General features: G+C 38.0%; 2 protein-coding genes and 1 non-coding gene across 9 annotated transcripts in view; 2 read left to right on the top strand and 1 right to left on the bottom strand.

The window, feature by feature from the left end:
- MICU1 (mitochondrial calcium uptake 1) overlaps window positions 1-21,779 on the top strand; it is a 417,233-nt gene that overhangs the window by 34,281 nt on the left and 361,173 nt on the right. The gene's annotated exons all lie outside the window — the stretch shown is intronic.
- The window catches only part of MCU (mitochondrial calcium uniporter), a 203,099-nt gene that overhangs the window by 135,559 nt on the left and 45,761 nt on the right, over window positions 1-21,779 (bottom strand). The gene's annotated exons all lie outside the window — the stretch shown is intronic.
- Window positions 12,590-12,693, top strand: LOC125933557 (U6 spliceosomal RNA). Its single transcript, XR_007460989.1, has one exon. It is a non-coding gene; the product is annotated as a U6 spliceosomal RNA (small nuclear RNA).

Below are 21,779 nucleotides of genomic sequence, written 5' to 3'. Positions count from 1 at the left end.
ATTGGCAGCATTGATCTTCACTTCACTAATCCGCTCTTCAATCTCAACTCTCCTAACTCTCTCGTCTTTGGTTCTCTCATCCATAACACAAGAAAGTTAGATTAGACGAAGTCTAAATCTTTTCTTAATTCTAATATCCCAGGATTGCATTAACCTTTGCATTCTGCCTGGCATTCTACTGAGCTGAGTAGAGCTAGCAGAAACTTAGAAGGAATTAGGATATAATTAAAAAGCTTCAGAGGGACTATGTTTCAATCTCAGTGCTGTCACTTACTAACTATATGGCATTGGGAAAGTCTTAGTTGCCTTGTCTGTAAAATAAGGGAAAAAAATACTACCTGTGGTTATTTTGAGAATTAAATTTTTAAATACTTTTTTTTTTAAGTGTTTACTTATTTATTTTGAGAGAGGGAGGGAGAGAGAGCCCCCAACCAGGAAGGGGCAAAGAGAAAGAAGAGAGAACCCCAAGTAGACTCTGTACTATCAACGTGGAGCCATATGCAGGGCTCAGTCTCATGACCTCAAGATTATAACCTGAGCCATTATCAAGAGTCACCCAGGCGCCCCTTTAAATACTTCTTTTAAATGCATCTAAAACAATGCCTGGTGCTGAGTAACTGCTCACTCAATATTCCTTTCTCTTAAAGTGTGACTTGTAAGTATTATAAGCAGGTTTTTCAAAGGAGCCATTTCTTGAAACAAAATTTAAAAGTTTTGTAGCATTTAAAGATAATGTAGTACCAAGACCGTCTTAATCTACTTGGGCTCCCATAACAAAATACCATATGGGGTGCAGGCAGCAGGGTGGCTCAGTTGGTTAAGCATCCAACTCTTGATTTCAGCTCAGGTCATAATCTCATGGTCCTGAGATCGAGAGCCCCGCCCCTCCCCAACACCCCTCTCCATCCCCCACGCTGCACTGGGTATGGAGCCTGCTTAAGATTCTCTCTCCCTCTGCCCCTCCCCTGCTCATGTAAACAAGTGCATGCACGCACTCTCTCTCTCTCAAAAAACAAAAACAAAAACCCATAGACTATGTGGCTTAAACAAAAGATATTTATTTTCTCACAGTTCTGGAGGCTACAAGTCTCAGATGATGGTCTGAGATGACAGGGTTGGTTTCTTGTGAAAGCTCTCTTCCTGGCTTATAGATAGCTGCCTTCTCGCTGTGACTTCTCGTATTCCTTCTACTTCCAGTCCTGCTGGATTAGGGCTCCACCTTTACGACCTCACATCATCTTTATCACCTCCCCACAGGCCTTATCTCCAAATATATTAACATTGGAGATTAGCACTTCAACTTATGAATTTTTTTCTAAGTTTATTTATTTATTGTTGGGGGGAGGATGGCAGAGAGAGAAGGGGAGAGAGAGAATCCCTAACAGGCTCCCCACTGTCAGCGAGAAGCTCCACGCAGGGCTTGAACTCATGAACCATGAGACCGTGACCTGAGCCGAAATCAAGAGTCAGATGCTTAACCAACTGAGCCACCCAGTCACCCCACAACATATGAATTTTGGGAGGACTGAAACAATCAGTCCATAACAAAGAGTATTACTTTATTTTTGTACTAAAGTTTTTTATTTTAAAGCAAAGGTTATAGACTTCATTCAAACCTCATTCTAAGTCTCTAAGATGAATAGAAGTCCTATGATCCTACATGGATACTTGGGGAACAGACATGGAGAGGTTAAACAACCTCTTAACCTTAATGATACATAACCTTAATGACACAGCTGAATAGAGGCAGAGTTACAAACAGAATTTGGGCATTTTAACATTGAAGCTCATTCCATTAAATAATACTGCATTTTTGAAACTTCTATTTCTAAATATATTATCATTGTTCTCTCTCACATTACTTCTTAAATCTGCCTTAAAATTCTGTTTTGAAGGGGCACCTGGGTGGCTCAGTCAGTTAAGCACCTGACTTTTGATCTTGGCTCAGGTCATGATCTCACAATTTGTGAGTTCAGGCCCCACATCGGGCTCTGCACTGACAGCTTAGAGCCTGTTTGAGATACTGTCTCTCCTTCTCTCTGCTCCTCACCTGCTTGTGCTCATTCTCTCTCTCAAAATAAATAAACTTTAAAAAAAAAAAAAAAAAAGAAAGAAAGAAAGAAAGAAAAGGAGACATTCTTCCAAAAAAAAAAAAAATCTGTTTTCAAAAGATAATTTAAATAATATCAAAGAATGGGGAGATTTTTTTAAATGACTAACGTTCTCAAAGCCAAGGAAATAGACTAAAGAGAGCCATGAAAACCAAGGTTTAATCAGCCCCATGATTTTGTGATGTGTACTTTTAGGGAACGCCAAGAAACTGACACATTCAGCAAAGTCATTGGCTTATTTCTTGACCAACACTCATCAGTGATGCTCATCCACCCACAGACAAGCTGGAGTTAGATAATTATTTCCAGTAACTAAAAGTTGCCTATTCTTACTTTCAGAAAAGGAAAATAGATTACTTTAATAATTATATTTCACGTTCTCTGGGTGGCAGAGATTTTAGACACCATCTTTTTGGGTAGCATATACTAGTATATCTGTGGACATGACACAGCACAGGGGGTTGTTTCCAAGAACATTCTCATGGGGTGGGGGGCAGAATTCTTTCAGTGGGGAGAAACACTGGCTTATATTTAGCAGGCATTACTCCTCAGACCACTTTGGCTAGGTGTTGAATTCTTTCCCTCTTTTTAGAGATTAAAAAAATGTAAAACTAGGTGATGTTATTCCAATTTTTATCCTTTAGCACTGACATGCAGGCTAGCACCTTCTAGAAAAAGTGAGAAACTGCCTGTTCAAAAATAGCAATTTTTACGGGACTTTCTGTACTTTTTGGGTAGGAAGGGAGGGAGGGAGAGAGAGATCACGCTGTACTTGTCCTTATCTAACCAAACTAAATATTCTATTTAAATATATTAAATATTCTATTTTTTCTTTCCTTTTTTTTTCCCCCTGAAACAATGTTTGTATTCACTGTGCAAAAATGTTGAACCTCCCTATGTTTCTTCAGTTGGAAGGGGTGGTGAAGGTGGTGGTGGTAGTGACTTCCTGTTGCTGATCTCTAGATTACTCGTCATCTCTTATTTGGCTCACAGCCCCTTCACCACCTGTGTTACAACTTTCCTACATCAAATTTCTACTGTTGTAAATACCTAAGAGAATTTCCATTTTCCTAGTGAGACTCTGACTGATAAAACCACTACACAATGGCAATTTTGCCATTTACTGTTTAATTAGCTTTTTCATATACTTGTGTGCTTTAATATGTTTCCTCAAGTAAAAATCTTAATCTTGAAACCATGCACTCTGAGATCCTAACTCTGAGTTCTTAGGGCACACACTGAAACGAGGATGAGGAGTGCAGAAGGGAGAAAAACGTGGACATGGAAGGTCAATGAACAAAATGGGGTCGCAAAAGCTACTCAGGTAATATGCCAGCTATGACAAAGTAATGTCAGCCAAGGAGTCTCTCAGACTGAGATGTTCTTTGAATACAGCAAAAAGTATTATTAAAAACATGTCAATACATGTACAATGAATACAACAAGCAATGATAATGCTATTACAGCCTTTCAAGAATCAAGATTCCCAGTCAACCAGTGAATTATGCAATTTCTTTAGAGGCTTCCCAAACTGGCTAATAATCCAAAAGAAATGTTTTATGTATGAGTAATTGTTAGTGGCTGTAACTTAAGGCAATCTACTGAAAATGCAATTCTTTAATGCTAACAGTCCAAAGATAGACTGGTATCACAACACAGTATAAATGTTATTTTAGAGGAAAAAGGGAGAGTACTAGATGGCTTGTGCACACCTCTTTCAGGAATTGGTTTCAATTGGGCTAGTATCCCTAAAGTAATACTTGGACACAATCTTTGAAAACTCCGGTCTGGCAAGAAAAAGCCCTAAGAGACCATATTTAGATAATCATTTATGTTTCAGCAAATCAAATTGCTTTGACTTATAGGCATAAACTCAACAATGATAGAATACTAATAAAAATAACAACAACAGCTAGCAATCAAATCGTAGTTACTATATTTATGTGCCAGGCACTTTTCTAAGTGCTTTATACACTTACCTCATCTAGTAATTCTCACAACTCATTGGGATAGGAACTCTTATTTCCCACCCCACCTCCAATATTACAGACTAGGCTTAAAGACAATAAGTAAGTTGCCCAAGTCCACACAGCTAGTAAGTAACAGCTAGAATTTGATCTTAGGCAGTCTGATTCCATAGTCCATGCTCTTAATTATTATACCGTATTCTCTCCCTAACTTGGTAAAAGTCATATGTGGAACTAAGTGGGGAAACCAGGAATTCAAGACAAGTCTTGAGCTACATTTAACCAAAAACACATTTAGTTATAAGACATGGGACATTATAACTCTTTGGCTCTCCCCTTTGAAGCCGTTAGAAGTCTTTACCGTCACCAGCAAACAATGTCTGTGGAACTAGGCAACGGGCATAGCACAATATGGGACCCCGGTGCCATTGTATATCAAATGGTACATAACAAAAAGAGCAAAGTTTTTATGGTCAGAAAATCATGGGTTGAAGTCATAACTTTGCCATTAATTGGGAGTATGCTACTAAATAGAGTATAGGTTATGACGTCAGACAGACCTTGATCAAAATCCGAGCTTTGACAACACTGTGTAGGGTGGCAAAGTTTATATACAGTACAAGAGCACCTAGCCAAGAAAGCAAAATGGGGCCGAAATTCTGCCTATGTTCAACTGCTCAGCAAGCCATCAACCCTGGAATGGGGGCTATGTGTGCTGGAAGAGGTGGCACCTAGCACAAGCCCCCAAGCTACTACCTAGGGTAGTGCGGCAGCCCAGAACTTTCAGTTATTTAATTGGTCACCACAGGGGGCACCTTTTTCTATTTCAAACAAAGTTTTCTCAAAAACTACAGGTGACTGCCTACTCTAATACTAGCTATGTAATCTTGGGCAAGTCACTTAATCACTCTAAACCTCGGTTTCTTCATTTGGAAAAAGTGTTTGAAAATAGTACTTGCTTCATAGTGCGGTTCTAAGGATTACGTAAAATGATGCAAGTCAAGTGTTTAGTATAGTATAGTGCCAGGTACTTAATAAGTGCTCAGTAAATCATAACCAATAAATCATAACCACACGTAACACAACCTGGGCCTCCCATCCGTCATCAGTTAAAATGAATACCATCTATCTCACAAGACATTTCCATGAATGTTGTATTGTGGCAAGAAAGCATTTTATAAACTGTTACATGTTTATTTATAATTTTTATATAAAGAATTAGCAAATACAAAAAGTTCTTGGTACCCAGCACTTAGTAAATGCATGACAAATGTTAAATGGTATTGTTGCTATTAGTATTGACAACTCATTTAAATTTTTTACATCAAACATTCGTGTTTAGGTATTTCTTATTTTAGGGAGGATAATCAAGCTCATGCATCATTTTAAATTGTGAGAGGAAAATTATCTCATTAGAGAGATCTGTAAGCAATATAAATCTAAGGAGTCTAAGACTAAGTGGTATCCAGCCCCACCCCCACCCCCACCAAAAAAATCCTACAATCCATCAGGTTTGAGCTAAATTAAAAAAAAAAAAAGGAAGGGGTGCCTGGGTGGCTCAGTCGGTCAAACGTCTCACTTCGGCTCAGGTCATGATCTCACAGTTCATGAGTTTGAGCCCACGTCGAGCTCTGTGCCGACAGCTCAGAGCCTGGAGCCTGCTTCAGATTCTGTGTCTTCCTGTCTCTGTACCCCTTCTCCACTCACACTTTGTCTCTCAGAAGTAAATAAACATTAAAAAAAAAAAAAAAAAAGGAAAAGAAAAATCACGTCAGAGACACTAAACCTTGCTTAAAATTAGAGCCTCTCAAAAGAAGAAACTATATTTATATCCACACAACACATAAAAACCACCAGATTTACACATAGTAGCATAACTGTAGTTTCTTTGAACTTGGAAACCGTATTCTTCAGAAACTGCCTGTTGATTCAGCTCAAATTCAAAATAAGTATGTGACCCTGCTCCCCTAAGAAAAGGGCTCCTTCCACCCATATTACAATGTTTGGGACATTTAAAGTTTCTATTACCATAAATTCCAAGCTTACAGTCTCACAGCAGCTATAATTCAGCTGCAAAGAACAAACATAGGTCTGCAAACCAGAGGACTTAACAGGCCTCTGGCTCTACAACAGACTGATTCTTCCTGTGACCCATGCTGCAGGCAAAACCCAAAATAAAATGAAGACCTAAGACTGCTATCAGACTTGCTTCATGTCTATCTTCCCAATGTGCTTACATTTTGTTGTTTTGTTACTGTTCATAGTTATTCCCACCACCAGAGTGCTAGCAACACATCTGTTGATACAGTACTAAGGGAAGAAAAGAATGCTCTCTCAACTTGATTAATGCTTGCATCTTCTTAGCGCTCAAGCATAAAGCACATTCTAGATTTACTGTATTATTCTCCCCATCAAGATACCTTGATGGGATGGACACCAAGAAGCTCTGGATTCAAGTGTGAATCGGTCACTAAGTAGTGTTATGTCCTCAGGACATCATTTAAACTCTGCAGGTCTCCTCTGAGATAATGTATGAAAGAGATTTTTAAAATTATAATGTGATGTACATATGGAAATGATTATTTCTGCCAACAGTATATCATAAAAACAGATATAAGAACCCTGCTTTAGTCATTCCAATGGAATAAAAGGAAAAGTTATGAAAGTGCTCTTTGAGAATAGTCTCTATAAATGTGAGACTTACAGATTACATCACCTTTAATTCTTTCTAATCGTATTACAGTACCCACTAGAGGTATTATACACAGATGGCTCACTCAAAAGGTAACCATAATTTGGAAACTTCTAGAAGCGTAAGTATTGACAGTGGGGATAATCAGCTTCGTCACTAATATTATCTGTTGGGCAATACGTGCTCTCTTTTTTGGCTTTTTTAGTAGTATTTTACACAGCCACGTGCTTCTTCTACAAGGGCAGTAAAAGAGCCTCAAGTTTGCCTATCCTGCCATCTCTCATGGGAACAAAGGAGAAGCAATATTACCTCCATTTAATAAAGGAGAAAAATGTGGGTGATCATCTAAACATACGAAATAAAAAATGAAACCAGAACTAGAGCAGAAAATAGGCTAAGTTCATTATTCTTTTTCCTAGAATACACTGCCTTCCTTGGGGCAGGACAAAGCTCCAAACTGAAAAAAAGAAAACAAGAAAAAAAAGTCCCTGTCCTTTCTCTCCCAGGCTTCTTTGCTACCCATGTGAGACCCTTGCACCACAGAGCACAAGAAGCAAAAACTTCGTCCCATAAGGCATAGCAAGGGATGAACTTCACGAATCTTTGTTTTCTACTTGTCAGCTCTACAAACTATATATAAACTGACCTCCATTAAGATCAAGGCCAGCCTCATGTGACTCAAGCTGCTCCATTTGGGAAGGAAACCCTGGACATCTGGCAAAATAATCTGCCAAAGACATGGCTCCCTTCATCATGAACAGGCAGATGAACATGATGGCCAAATGTCAAGAGTGATACTGAATGACTATTGCTAATGTGCAATTACCTCATTTACAGAGGAATTATTTTATTTACTTAATGTGCATTATTACTAAACTACAACATCTCTAGTCCGGAGTACATCTCACACACAAAGCATGGCCACTAAGAAACAAAACCACCACTTCAACTGGCTTTAAAACCAACTAGGAAGAAGCCAGAAACACAAGGGTAGTTTAAGAATTACAACCAACACATGAAAAGATGCTCAGCATCACTCATCATCAGGCAAATACAAATCAAAACTACAATGTGATACCACTGCACACTTGTCAGAATGGCTAACGTTAACAACTCAGGCAACAACAGATGTTGGCGAGGATGCGGAGGAAGAGGATCTCTTTTGCACTGCTGGTGGGAATGCAAACTGGTGCAGCCACTCTGGAAGACAGTATGGAGGTTCTCCCCAAAATTAAAAATAGAACTACCCTACAACTCAGCAATCACACTACTAGGTATTTATGCAAGGGATATAGGAATGCTATTTCAAAGGGACACATGCACCCCAATGTTTATAGCAGCACTATTGACAATAGCCTAAATATGGAAATTGCCCAAATGTTCATTGACAGATGAATGGACAAAGAAGATGTGGTATATATATACAATGGAGTATTACTCGGCCATCAAAAAGAATGAAATCTTGCCATTTGCAACTACGTGGATGGAACTAGAGGGTACTGTGTTAAGTGAAATAAGTCAGTCAGAGAAAGACAAAAATCATATGACTTCACTCATATGAGGACTTTAAGGCATAAAACAGATGAACATAAGGGAAGAGAAGCAAAAATAATATAAAAACAGGGAGGGGGACAAAACAGAAGAGACTCATAAATATGGAGAACAAACAGAGGGTTACTGGAAGGGTTGTGGGAGGGGGAATGGGCTAAATGGGTAAGGGGCATTAAGGAATCTACTCCTGAAATCATTGTTGCACTATATGCTAACTAACATGGATGTAAATTAAAAAATAAATTATTAAAAAAAAGTTAAAACTCTACCCTAAAAGAAAAAAAGAATTAAAAATTGCAGGTGTTATGGGTGCTGACCCCTTCACAATTGAATATCCATATATAACATTTGACTCCCCAAAAACTTAACGACTAATAGCCTACTTTGACCAGAAGTCTTACCAATAACATAAACAGCTGGTTGACACTGTTTATATATATACACTGTGTATATATATACACACACACATATAATACACCGTATTCTTATAATAAAGCTAGAGAAAAGAATTAGAAAAATCATGAAAGATAACATTTATATAATGTGCTGTAAAAAAATCCACATATAGGTGGACCTATGTAGTTCAAACCCGTGTTGTTCAAAAGTCAACTGTATTTCCCAAGTTAAACATTTTCATGCTATATAGTATACAAACGTGTCACTGGGACAGTATTTTGCTAACAATGTATGGCAACACTGATATGATATAACACAGGCTAAAAATGGCTGCTTATCTGGACATGAGGTCTACAGATGTAGTAAATGCTGATTTGGTTTTAAAATACTAAATATGTTTCAGCTGCTGACATGCATCACCAATCTGAATTTATACAGAGAACATACTGAGTCCATAAAATATAACAAAACAGTGTACAAAGTTTCAGAAGGCAGAAAATGAGGAATGATTTTTTTGTTTGTTTGTTTGTTTTTTAACTAGATGTGTGTTAAGTTGAGACACAGAAGTTTTGACACAGAGGTTGTTGTTGAAGCCTTTTCCATCTGACAGACCTGTGCTCCTGTGGCCATAATTTGATATGAAATGTATTTTAAAACCTTTTAAAGTCAAACTGACATTTGAAACTCATCAAGGTGTAGTTTATTCACGTGAATTTTCTTATACAGTTTCTCTTTCATGAAAACTGTGTTCGGGTTTCCGAGGAGCTGGTTGAACGACTCTCACGGCTCATAGATGATCACTGTTCCAAATCTCATCCAGATTATTCTTCTGTGCCAATTTCCCTTTCCTGAGACATAACAACTATTTTGGGTTCTTGGACTCAATACCTATGTGTGTGTGAAGGTGTTTTCCAGCCCACCAAGAAGCAATTCTTGGACACCAGCAGAGTATCCAAGAATTCAACTCAATTCTGACAGTGTCTCCCTGGAGACAGCCAGACAGAAGAGATGCGTAGGGCAAGGTATGTGGGAAGGGGCACGGAGCTTCCATGCTCTCTCCAGGCATACCGCTGTCCCCACATCTCCACATGTTCACCAACCCAGAAGCTCTGCGCAATGATGATTTTTGAAGTAGAATATCTAAAAAGATAAATTAGGGACCCTTGATTTCATATCAGAGGCCACTGAAAGTTTTTTGATCAAGGACAAATATTTAAAACAGTACAATTATACAGAAAACACTTAAAATTGATCCTAAGAGCAGGTTTTAATTTTATTTTTTTTAATGTTTATTTATTTATTTTGGGGGCAGGGGAGGGGCAGAAGAGAGGGAAACAGAATCCCAAGCAGGCTCTGCACTGACAATGTGGATGAACCATGAGATCATGACCAACCAGGGGCCCCAAGAGCTGATTTTAAATTTAAATAGAAAAATGGATTAAAGATATAAATGGGCAACTTATAGTAGGAAAAACATGAACAGCTAATATATTTTTTAAATGCTCAGCCTCACTCATAATCAGAAAAATAATTTAAAAGACTAGGAGATTCCATTTCATACCCATTACATATATAAAAAATAAAAAGCTTGACAACACCACGTGTTGAAAAGGATATAGAGCAGTGTAAACTCTTACACGCTGCTGGTGAAAAAGTAAATTGCTCATGACCACTTTGGGCAGCATATGTTAAGAAAAATATGCAAATCCTACACCCTAGCAATCCTGCTTGTTGGCAAATACCATAGAGAAAGCCTGGGCCGGGTACCCAGAGAGATCTGCACAAGAATGTTCACAGCTGCAATTTTATTAGAGAAAAAAAAAATCCTGGAGGGGCGCCTGGGTGGCTCAGTCGGTTGAGTGTCTGACTCCTGATTTTGACTCAGGTCAGGATCCCAAGGTCGTGGGATTGAGCCTCATGTCTGGCTTTGCACTGAATGCAGAGCCTGCTTGAGATTCTTACTCTCTCTCTCTCTCTCTCTCTCTCTCCCTCCCTCCCTCCCCCACGTGTCTCCCCCGCCAATCACACTCTTGTGCTCTCTCTAAAACAAGCCAAACCAAAACAAACAAAACAACACCCTGTAAATAGCTGCCTATTAACAGGAGAATAGAAAACAAGTGTTCAAAAACTGTTGAATGAATGACACCAAGGAATGAACAACAGTGTTCTCAAAGGAGGTCAGAGCCTCAGGAATCTGTGGGTGTATAACAACCATGTCATCAGAAAGAAGACAAAGAATACAGTGCAGAAAAAAATATTTGAAGAAATAGTCGGTGAAAACTTACCAATTTTGGTAAAAGACAAAACTGTGGTACATCCATACAATGGAAAACAACTCAGCAATAAAAAGGAACAAACTATTGATACATGGAACAACATGGGTGGATCTCAAAGGCATAATGCAGAGTGAAAGCCAATCTCCAAGTGTTACAAACTATTTGATTCCATTTATGTGATAATCTGCAAAAGGCAAGAGCATAAGAACAGAGAACAGATCAAAGGTTGCCAGGGGTTGTGGATGAGAGGAGGGTTTGAGTCCACTGGACAGCACAAGAGAATTTTAGGGGTGGGGGAACTGTTCTGTATCCTGATTGCTAATGTGGTTACACAAATCTACACATGCATTAAAATTCACATAAATGTACAAGCAAAAAAAGTCAATTTTATTATATAGACTAAAAAAAGAAAAGTCTAGGAAAAAAATCAGTATCTCCTCTAAAATCATGTGTATCCAAGATATACGGCATCACATATCCCATGCCTTTTACATGTAAAAAGCCACCAGATCAAGCAGATATACTACAATATCTCCCTCAAAGATGGTTAACAAAAAAAATCTAAATAAAAGCACTGAACAATAAAAATCAAATGTGTAATCAATGTCTTGCAACATAATTTTATCAGGAAGAAAGTGCTCCATTATTTTTTGGTGTTTTGTTTTGTTTTGTTTCAAAGATTTTATTTTTAAGTAATCTCTACACCCAATGTGGGGCTCAAACTCACAACCCCAAGATCAAGAGTTGCACACTCCACAGAATGAACCAGTCCGGCACCCCCAATGCTCAGTTTCTTTGTACTTGTTTTTAAGGAGTTAATCTAGAAGATTTAAAGACAATAACTTTGCACGATTAAAGGAAAACATTCTTCTGTCACATTTTATACCTGCAAAACCTTTTTGTAGGGGATGGGAGATATAGCCAGTCTGTTAAATTAAAACCTTTTAACTTTTCCTTCTCATTCAACCTCTCAAGTTCAATGTGCCCTAAATAAAAAGTTGTCTAAGCCCTGAGATAAAGGAGATGTCACCAACAGAACAGGCCCTTAAAAGTGATAACTTCCACAAATGCACTTTCCATAGCCTACCAGGATTGCCAAAACAGAAGATAGCAAAGCTTTAACAAAGCCTTTTAACTTGGGTGGCCATGTGTCCTCATCTGCTTGGGACACCTCTGGTTTAACACATGTTGTCCCGATATAATTATTAACAGCACTCTCTCTCAACTCTAGAGGTGCTGTGGTTAAGACGATAAATTATACGGCAACCCCACCCTTAACCTATTTCCCTTAAGGAACCTAACCCATAATCCCTACCTATCACTAAGACCTAGAATGCAGGCTTCACAAAGAGAAGCACTAATACTAGGTTAAAAAAAAAAAAAAAAAAAAGACTCAGGAAAAATGAATTTGATTAATGTGTTTGTGTTGTATTTACTTGTTCTGTCAATTACAGCTAATAAAATTCTCTTCTTTGGACTGTATGACTGCATAAAAATAACACAAAACTCTAATTATTCCATAGCCTAGTATCTTAGAAGAAACTCCATCAGTCACATTGAATAACAACAAATCACTCATTTAAAATCTCTACCCCCGTGCTCACTTCAGCAGCACATATATTAAAATTGGAACAATGCAGAGATTAGCACGGCCCCTGCACAAGGACTACACGTAAAATCACTACCTGTGCCTCCATTCTCATTTTAAAGTGACTGAATAGTGTGGGAAGGCCAGTGCTTTTTATTCCAATTTAGGATGCTGTTTGCCAAATTCTAAGGAATTCTAATATGCTATATCTCCACACGGAAAGTCTATCTCTGCTTCCTTGATGTGATATCATTGTCAAAAAAAGAACAGGTTTCAAATTATAATTCTTTCTTGAGGCTGTAACAATGTGGACCAGATATCTTTCTTTTATAGTCTATCTAAAACAATGAACTTACTTCCTCAGGGAATTAACTGCCCAAATTCCTTATATCTCCTTGTCATCTACCCTTTGGGCAGTTCATTGAACAGGGAAAAGTTAATACTCTTGCTATCACTCCTTGGTAATGAATCTGATGAGAGAAAGAGAATAAAATGATAGACTTACACTGTACATTATAAAAGCCACTAGCATCATGCTCTGCTGACCACTTGAAATGTGTCTCATCCTAACTGAGATGTGTGGCAAGATTTTTAAAACTTAGTACAACAACAAAAAAAGTAAAATAATTAATAATTTTTATATTGAGTACATGTGGAAATAATTGCTTTGATATTCTGTATTAATATATATTACAGAGGGGCTCCTGGGTAGCTCACTTGGTTAAGCATCTGACTCTTGATCTCGGCTCAGATCATCTCATTTGTGAGATTGAGCCCCACATCCGGTTCTGCACTGACAGCACTGAGCCTGCTTGGGATTCTCTCTCTCCCTCTCTCTCTCTCTCTCTGTCCCTCACCTGCTAATATGCATTCCCTCTCTCTCTCTCTCTCTCTCAAAATAAATAAACATTAGAAATAATAATAAAAATAAAATATACAAATTCACTGGTTTCTTTTTACTTTTTTAATGTGGCTACTACTATAAAGTTTTAAATTACATAGATGGCTGCATTATTTTTCCATTGAATAGTCCTACAATAAACCATGCTTTGATGTGTTTCCATAATAATTTTCATAATAACAATAGCAGGCATAAAACTGACTTAGTTACAAAGGCTTTGCAATTGCACCACAGGTGTCAAAGTGACAAAGTTATCTGTAATGAGAACAGTCCTTGTTACCGTACAGTAATTAGCACTACATTATCCTTAACAGATTTTTAAAAAGAAATAAAAACCAAAGCCAAACTCACCATATTTTTAACATGCAATGTTCCTCACTTTTTTGTTTCAAGAATTCTTAATTCTCTAAGAACTTACTGAGTATCTCCTATTTGTCTAGACACTGTACAATTTCTGAAATATCCCAAAGCAACCAACCACACACTTTTTTACTGAAATACAGTCGAAAAGTTATATTAGTTTCAGGTGTACAACATAGTGATTCAATAATTCATTACGCTACACAATGCTCACCATGGTAAGTGTGTTTACCATCTGTCACAATACAAAGTTATTGCAATATCAGTACGACTGTACTTTCTTTCCATCCCTGTGACTTACTTATTTTTCAGGGAAATCTGCACCTCTTAATCCCCTTCACCTTTTTGGCCCACCTCTCTCCCCTCTGGCAACCACATCTATTTGAGTCCATTTCTTTTTTGTTTGTTTGTTTCCTTATGGAAACAACCTAAGTGTCCATTGGTAGATAAATGGATAAAGAAGAGGTGGTGTAAAAAAAAAAAAAAAAATGTGTGTATACAAACACACACACACACACACACACACACACACACACATCACACAATGGGGAATATTACTCAGCCATAATAAAGATGAAATCTGGCCATTTGTGACCACAAGAAATTATGCCATGTGAAATGAGAAAGACAGACACCATATGATATCACTTACATGCAGAATCTAAAACACAAAACAAAACACCATAGTCCCAGTCTGGGAAACCTGTATCTACAGAGGAATATAATGTGGAAGAAGAAAGCAAAACATAGGCCCTGAACATAAACTAGATGCAGCAAATAGGCAACCTGAGTTCAAACAAAAATAAACTCAAACTATTACTCCAGAATGCTTTTGCCCTACATCTGCTCCTGAACTTTCCCTTATACCTTTAGTTTCTATTTTTAGCTGCTTTGGGTCATATCTCCAGAGTTAGGCTGAAAAGGTCTAAACAGTTTCACTATTAGGTTCAGAACTCCCTTTATATTTTCAAATTCCAAATAGGCTGACTTCATGCTTAGCAACCTACCATTAAGAATTTACCAAATTTCTCGGGTGCCTGGGTGGCCCAGTTGGTTAAGCAGCCAACTTTGGCTCAGGTCATGATCTCACGGTTCGTGGGTTCGAGCCCCACATCAGGCTCGCTGCTGTCAGTCTGTCAACTCAGAGCCTGGAGCCTGCTTCAGATTCTGTGTCTCCCTCTTTCTCACTCTCCCTTCCCCTGCTCATGCTCTGTCTCTGCCTCTCAAAAATAAATAAATGTTAAAATAAAAAAAATTTTTTTAGAGTTTACCAAACTTCTAAGTAAAAGATAATAAATCAGGCCATTCCCAATCCCCTACATAATCACTACAGCTTTTGTTATCTCAGAATTGGTATTAAAAGATTCAAATAAATTACTTTTTCCATACCCTGGACACTATTTTTTCCATACCCTGCCTACCCTACATGGTAGCAATTATAACAAATTTTGCATTGTTTAAATTTCACATGGCTGCTGAAATCACAATTATAATTACAAAATAAAATGAGATCTCCAAACACACAGCAACTAATATACTCTCTGGAGGCAGTTTCAAGTATTTGAAACACTAAAGTCTTTTTTTTTTTTTTAAGTTTTTATTTATGTACTTACTTTGAGAGAGACAGCGAGAGCAAGCACGAGCACGGGAGGGGCAGAAAGCGGGAGAGACAATCCCAAGTGGGCTCCATACTGTCAGCACAGAGCCTGACATAGGGCTTGATCTCACAAACCGTGAGATCATGACCTGAGCCAAAACCAAGAGTCAGATGCTTAGCTGAATGAGTCACCCAGGTGCCCCTGAAACACTCAAGTCTTACTAATACCCTAGAACAAACAGGATACCTGAAAATAAGGGACTTCAGACTTACTGCTTAGGACAGACACAGCTTCAAAAATAACTCAAATGATATATCTCTCTATAGTCTTATTTATCCACTTTAAAAGGAAGGTAATATTTATCTAGATACAGGTGACATTTATGGCTCTTTGACATTTAAAGTTAAATACAAGAACAGTGTACAATAACTTTTTTTCACAACCACAGAAAATCTTTTGGATTCTCCAGATATGTGATGTGACTTGGAGCTCCTACTCAAGTATCTTTTTTTCCTTTCAAGTCTGGCCATAATTCAAATATTCCCATGGAGGCTTTATCATTTTGAATTTTGAAAAACTACAGCAAAGCTAGTGTGGCTAGTATCAGATAGTTTTGTATTTGAACATTATAGGTAACAGTTACATCACTAGGTTCCAAGCCCTACCACATACACATAAGGTGCTCAATAAATATTTCTTGAGTGAATAAAATGAGAAGAGGGGAAATATGCACAGTGGTGTAAGACTGCAAAGAAAAACTTGATGCAAGAAAACAAAACACAGAAAGAACCAGATGGGATGCCCTACCACCAAAAACATTAAAAATACTACTCCGGGGGTGCCTAGCTGACTCAGTCAGAAGATCACACAACTCTTGATCTCAGGGTTGTGAGTTCGAGCTTCATGTCAGGTGTAGAGATTACTAAAAAAATAAACTTAAAAAAAAAAAAGCTTCTTAGTATGGAAGATGCAAAAGTTCTGGAGATGGATAGTGGTAATGGTTGACATCAATGTAAATGTACCTAATGTCATCGAATTGTGAATTTAAAATGGTTAACATGTATATTTTAGAACAATAATTTTTTTTAAGTAGGCTTCACACCCAATGTGGAGCTTGAACTCACAACCCTGAAATCAAGAGTCACATGCTCCACCAACTGAGCCAGCCAGGCGCCCCTAAAAAATTTTTTTAACAGCTACTCAGCCAAGTGTGACTACAGACTTTCACAGGAAGCCACTAAGACTATGATAGTGAGAAATTCTGGCCATGTAAAGAAACACTGGCCATGTGTGTGGTACAGTAAAAAACTTAAAGAGAAGCAAAAACGTCCTCACTGAAAAAGTTGTGCTGTAAGGATATGCTGTTTTACAAAACATCTGTTTGCCAAGTCCTTGTGACAAAATTAACATACTATGGTAGCTGTTTATATACAAAATATTAAGTACTATTTACTCCATTGGAAGGAAAACTATACTTTAGGTAAACACAGACTTTGAGTCTTTAAAAATAAACATGCTTACTTAAAAAAGAAATGAATTAAACTGTTTTGATCTAAATTGATCATAAGACTTTCAATTTTATAGTTTTTAAAAACTCATATAGACCAACCACATAAACAATTTTATAATATGAAATACTTCTTTGCAAATATTGTTACATAAAGCCAGAAGAAGAGGGTCAGGTCACTTTTTAAGGAGAGAAAATTCTATCCTACACTAAACACCCAAAAATTAAGAGAAGATATGAAATCTCAACTGGTGATATGGGGACAATTTGCTGATCCAGAGGGCTGTCTGAACATTTCTATAATAATCTCCAGCAAAACTTCAGGAATAGGTATGGCAGAAAGAAGTCTGCAATGCAGCTCAAAGAAATTTGGTGTGTTAAGAAAGGAAAATGGGGGTGCCTGGGTGGCTCAGTCAGTTGAGTGTCCGACTTCAGCTCAGGTCATGATCTCGCGGTCCCTGAGTTCGAGCCCCGCGTCGGGCTCTGTGCTGACAGCTCAGAGCCTGGAGCCTGTTTCAGATTTTGTGTCTCCTTCTCTCTCTGACCCTCCCCCATTCATGCTCTGTCTCTCTCTGTCTCAAAAACAAATAAACTTTAAAAAAAAAAAAAAAGAAAAGAAAAGAAAAGAAAAGAAAAGAAAAGGAAAGGAAAGGAAAGGAAAGGAAAATGGGTTTATGACTGAGAAACCACCAGTCTTGCTATTTCATGTTCTGTCCCAAAGTTGTGACCAGTCAGTCAAAAATTCTAACATTTTCTTCCCTCACCAAACTCTCTGGATTTAAGGAGCTACTTGGCAGAATGAAGTCAGCCCACTGAACAAAGTCTACACTCAGTCTGTCACTAAGTAGGGATATCATAACACCACTAATGTTAACCATCCAAAAATCTTAAAACAAACCAACCCAAAAAACTGCTTTGGATCTAGAATAGAAAAAATGAAGCCAAAAGATACATTTATTACATAACATATACAAAAAATTATAGCATATATAAAAAATACTTCCCAGGGGCGCCTGCATGGCTCAGTCGGTTGGGCGACCGACTTCAGCTCAGGTCATGATCTCACAGTTCATGAGTCCGAGCCCCGCGCCGGGCTCTGTGCTGACAGCTCAGAGCCTGGAGCCTACTTCAGGTTCTGTGTCTCCCCTCTCTCTACCCCACCGCTGCTCATGCTCTGTGTCTCTCTGTCTCTCAATAATAAATAAACATTAAAAAAAAATGTTTAAAAATAAAATAACATAAATAAATAAATAAATAAATAATACTTCCCATATTAAAGGTGGGTTAAATAGGGATTGGGTTAAAATAATTTTCTTTTCTCAGGGCAGATTTATTGGAGAGAGAGAGAGAGCGAGCAAGCAGGGGAGTGGGGCAGAGGAGAGAGGGAAAAAGAGAGAGAATCTTAAGCAGACTCCACACTCAGTGCAAAGCCCTACTCGGGAGTTGGTACCGCAACCCTGGGATCAAGACCTGAGCCAAAATAGAGAGTCAGATGCTCAACTGACTGAGCCACCCAGGCACCCCAAAATAATTTTCAAGTATCAAAAGAAACAAAATATATAAATATATAACACTGTCAAGGGGAAGAAATGAAAACGATGAGTTACAGCATAACCTACAAAACACAAATGCCTGGGACGCCTGGGTGGCTCAGTTGGTTGAGCGTCGAACTCTTGATTTCAGCTTAGGTCATGATCCCAGGGTTGTGGATCGAGCCCTGTGTCAGAGTCTGCCCTGAGTGTGGAGCCTGCTTAAGATTCTCATTTTCTCTCCCTTTGCTCCTCTCCCTTGCTCACTCTTTCTCTCTCTCTACCCCACCCCCCTCTCAAATTAAAACAAAACAAAATAAACAACAACAACAAAACCAAATGGCTGGATTACTGGAAAGAGCTGCAGAGTTTAATTATACTGTAGAACAGTACCATGTTCAGCTTTTCAGAATCAGCTGTCACCACACATCAAAAGAACTTCAAACAGAAGTAAAACAAAGAACATAAAAAGAAGAAGTAAAACATAGAACAAAGGTCATTTTCAAGCCTAATTAATTGTCTCAAATTCTATCATGCATATACCAAATCTTCCATGATTTCTTCGTAGCTACTCTTCCATGAAGAACATCCAATAATACCACCCCTCTAGGGGATAATGCAAAATGAATTTTTTTATGACTTGAGCCAAAATCAAGAGTCAGATGCTCTACCAAATGAGCCACCCAGATGCCCCTGCAAAATGAATTTTTATTTTTTTTAAAGTTTCTTTCATTTGCTTCTAAGTTCATAGTATGGTAATTTACATCATAAAGCTTACACCATAAACAAAAAGTGCTTTCAATGATTAGAACAATGCCTGATAACACAGTTGGTACTCAGTATTAAGTATCTGCTGAATGAATAAAGGAATTATAGTTAAGGAATTATAATTAATTATAGTTAAGTTTATCATCTCCCCCTCATAAAATGCTTGTATTACAGTGGCTCTAGAATCCTTTCTGTAGCCTGCTAATCACTAGACAAAGCCATAAATACAACGTGTTGTCCAAATGGCACACTCCCTCTCTGCCTCCCTCGCCACCTCCAACATACATACCCATTTGATCCCCAAACCAAATTTAAGGTACTTGTTTCCCTCCCTTTCCCTGACTTCCTGCCTTGAATAAAATACTCAGTAGAATTTATAGCTTTGCACTAACTAAAAATCAGCTCAGAAGTTGCCCCAAGAGCACATGGAAGTATATCTAACTACATCTAACTACATCTTCAAGAGAAAGACCTTTCCTAACTTGTGTTCTGTGGTGCTCTCTTTCTTCACCAGTGGGTAAAAATAAAACCCTACAATTTATCCATAGTCCAAGTCCTGCCCATGGGCAACATATTCTTTTGAAATTAATGGCTCTTAAAAAAAATAATGCCTCTTCATTATTAGACATAGCTATATGTGTGGAAGTTGGGCAAAATGCACATCTGATTTACCTTTCACTATGTCCTATGTGAACTTTACTAGGTCCAGTTCTCACCCAGTCACCCTGGTCAATGAACAGGCAAGCACTTAATGAACCCATGAAAACCAGGATTATTAGTTTATAAACAAAAACATTAACCAGTGGTGACCAATAGGTTGCCACTGAAAGAACCGTATTATTTACCGTGAGCATTATTTACTTAACCAAAGACCTAGAAATCTACAATATGACTGAAATGTATATAAAAGAGCTGAGAATCTCTGAGGAAAAACCACTGTCAGGTAATACAACCAGGTATAAATAAAATAAAACTGCAAGTCTGAAGAACCCCTATGATGACAAAGATGGGTAGAGTACACAGAAAAAATAGGAACAAGGGGAATCTAAAAGACTTATCCAATAAAAGCTTAAGATACAAATAATCTGCAAGCCACAGTCAACTTGGAAGCATGGCACAGGCAATGCCAACAGCAGTGACACTGGCCACAGGGGACATGAATACCCCCTCTCATGGTACAGATGCCTCTTCGTACATCTTCCGCTTTCAAAACACCTTCCACTTTCAAAAGAAGACTGTTTCTATATGTTTATCCTTCACAGTGAATGTCTTTAAAATCACAGGGGCATATTTTTGACACAATTTACTTATGCCTATTGAAACCTATATTTAGTCATGGTCAATTAAATGCTACTTTCCCAAAAGTTCAATTAATTACTAAACTCATTAACTGTTGTATCTGAAAGGGGAAAAGATTCTTAACTGTGTTTACAATTAAATATATGAATAAGTGCATTAATATTTTATTAACAACTATTGAAGTATGTTGCAATAGCCTACATGATGCCAAATATAGCTAGAATCTTTTTCTACATCCACTAAGTCCTTGCCTATTAGATCTAGAAGCCCTTCTCTAGGAACCATGCTGTCATCTCCCCACTGACACAACGGGATTAAAGGATCTGTCCTGACAGTTCATTTAAGAGATACAACCACACCTAACAGCACATGCTGGCTGCCCAGCAAAGGAGCAAATGACTCATGGTACCTGTTGGTTTGAACTCACCCTTGTATTACACTAGCTTTAATGACCTCACTGGAGTTGAGTAACACGTAAAATAAACAAGTAACACGTAAAGAAAACAAGTAACACGTAAAATAAAGATAGAGAAGTCAGAAGTCAGAGAGAAATGCAGAACTAAAAATCACAATTTTGAAGCTTGGTTATTCAAGAAATTCCAAAACAAAAAACAACAAAAAAAAAAACCAAAACAAAAAACTCCTGATAAATAAGAAGTTTTGTTTTGGGAAAACCATTCCTTTGGTGGGGAAGAGTGTTGGGAACCATTCCTAATCGGATATTCTGTCATTTAACTGTTACGATCAGCCACAAACTATGGAGTTTCCTATTTTGCGGTAATGAAAGAGGAAGCCTCATACTAGAAGGGAAAGATCATGATGAAAAAACTCTTCCAGGTGGCCACAGAACAGTAAGCAAGAGAGTTATTATTGATATACAGCAAAGTGAAAAAACACTGACAGTATCAAAGCAGAGTAACAGTAAAAGTCTTCACTGGCTAACTTCATATAATAAACCCACTTTAAGGAGAAAGGAGCTGAACAACCACATAACCCCAAGCCCTACACCCACAAAAAGACAACAGGAACATAAGAGGTTGGCCTTCTATAAGGGCACTTGGGTGGCTCAGCTGGTTAAGTGTCCAACTCTTGGTTCTGGCTCAGGTCACGATCTCACAGTTCGTGTGTTCAAGCCCCGCATTTAGCTCTGTGCTGGCAGTGCGGAGCCTGCTTGGATTCTCTCTCTCCCTCTCTCTCTGCCCCTCTGCTGTTCTCTCTCTCTCTTTCAAAAGAAAC

Source organism: Panthera uncia, chromosome D2 (assembly GCF_023721935.1).
Source record: "Panthera uncia isolate 11264 chromosome D2, Puncia_PCG_1.0, whole genome shotgun sequence".
Classification (NCBI taxonomy): domain Eukaryota; kingdom Metazoa; phylum Chordata; class Mammalia; order Carnivora; family Felidae; genus Panthera; species Panthera uncia.
This window is presented reverse-complemented; position numbering and strand designations above follow the sequence as displayed.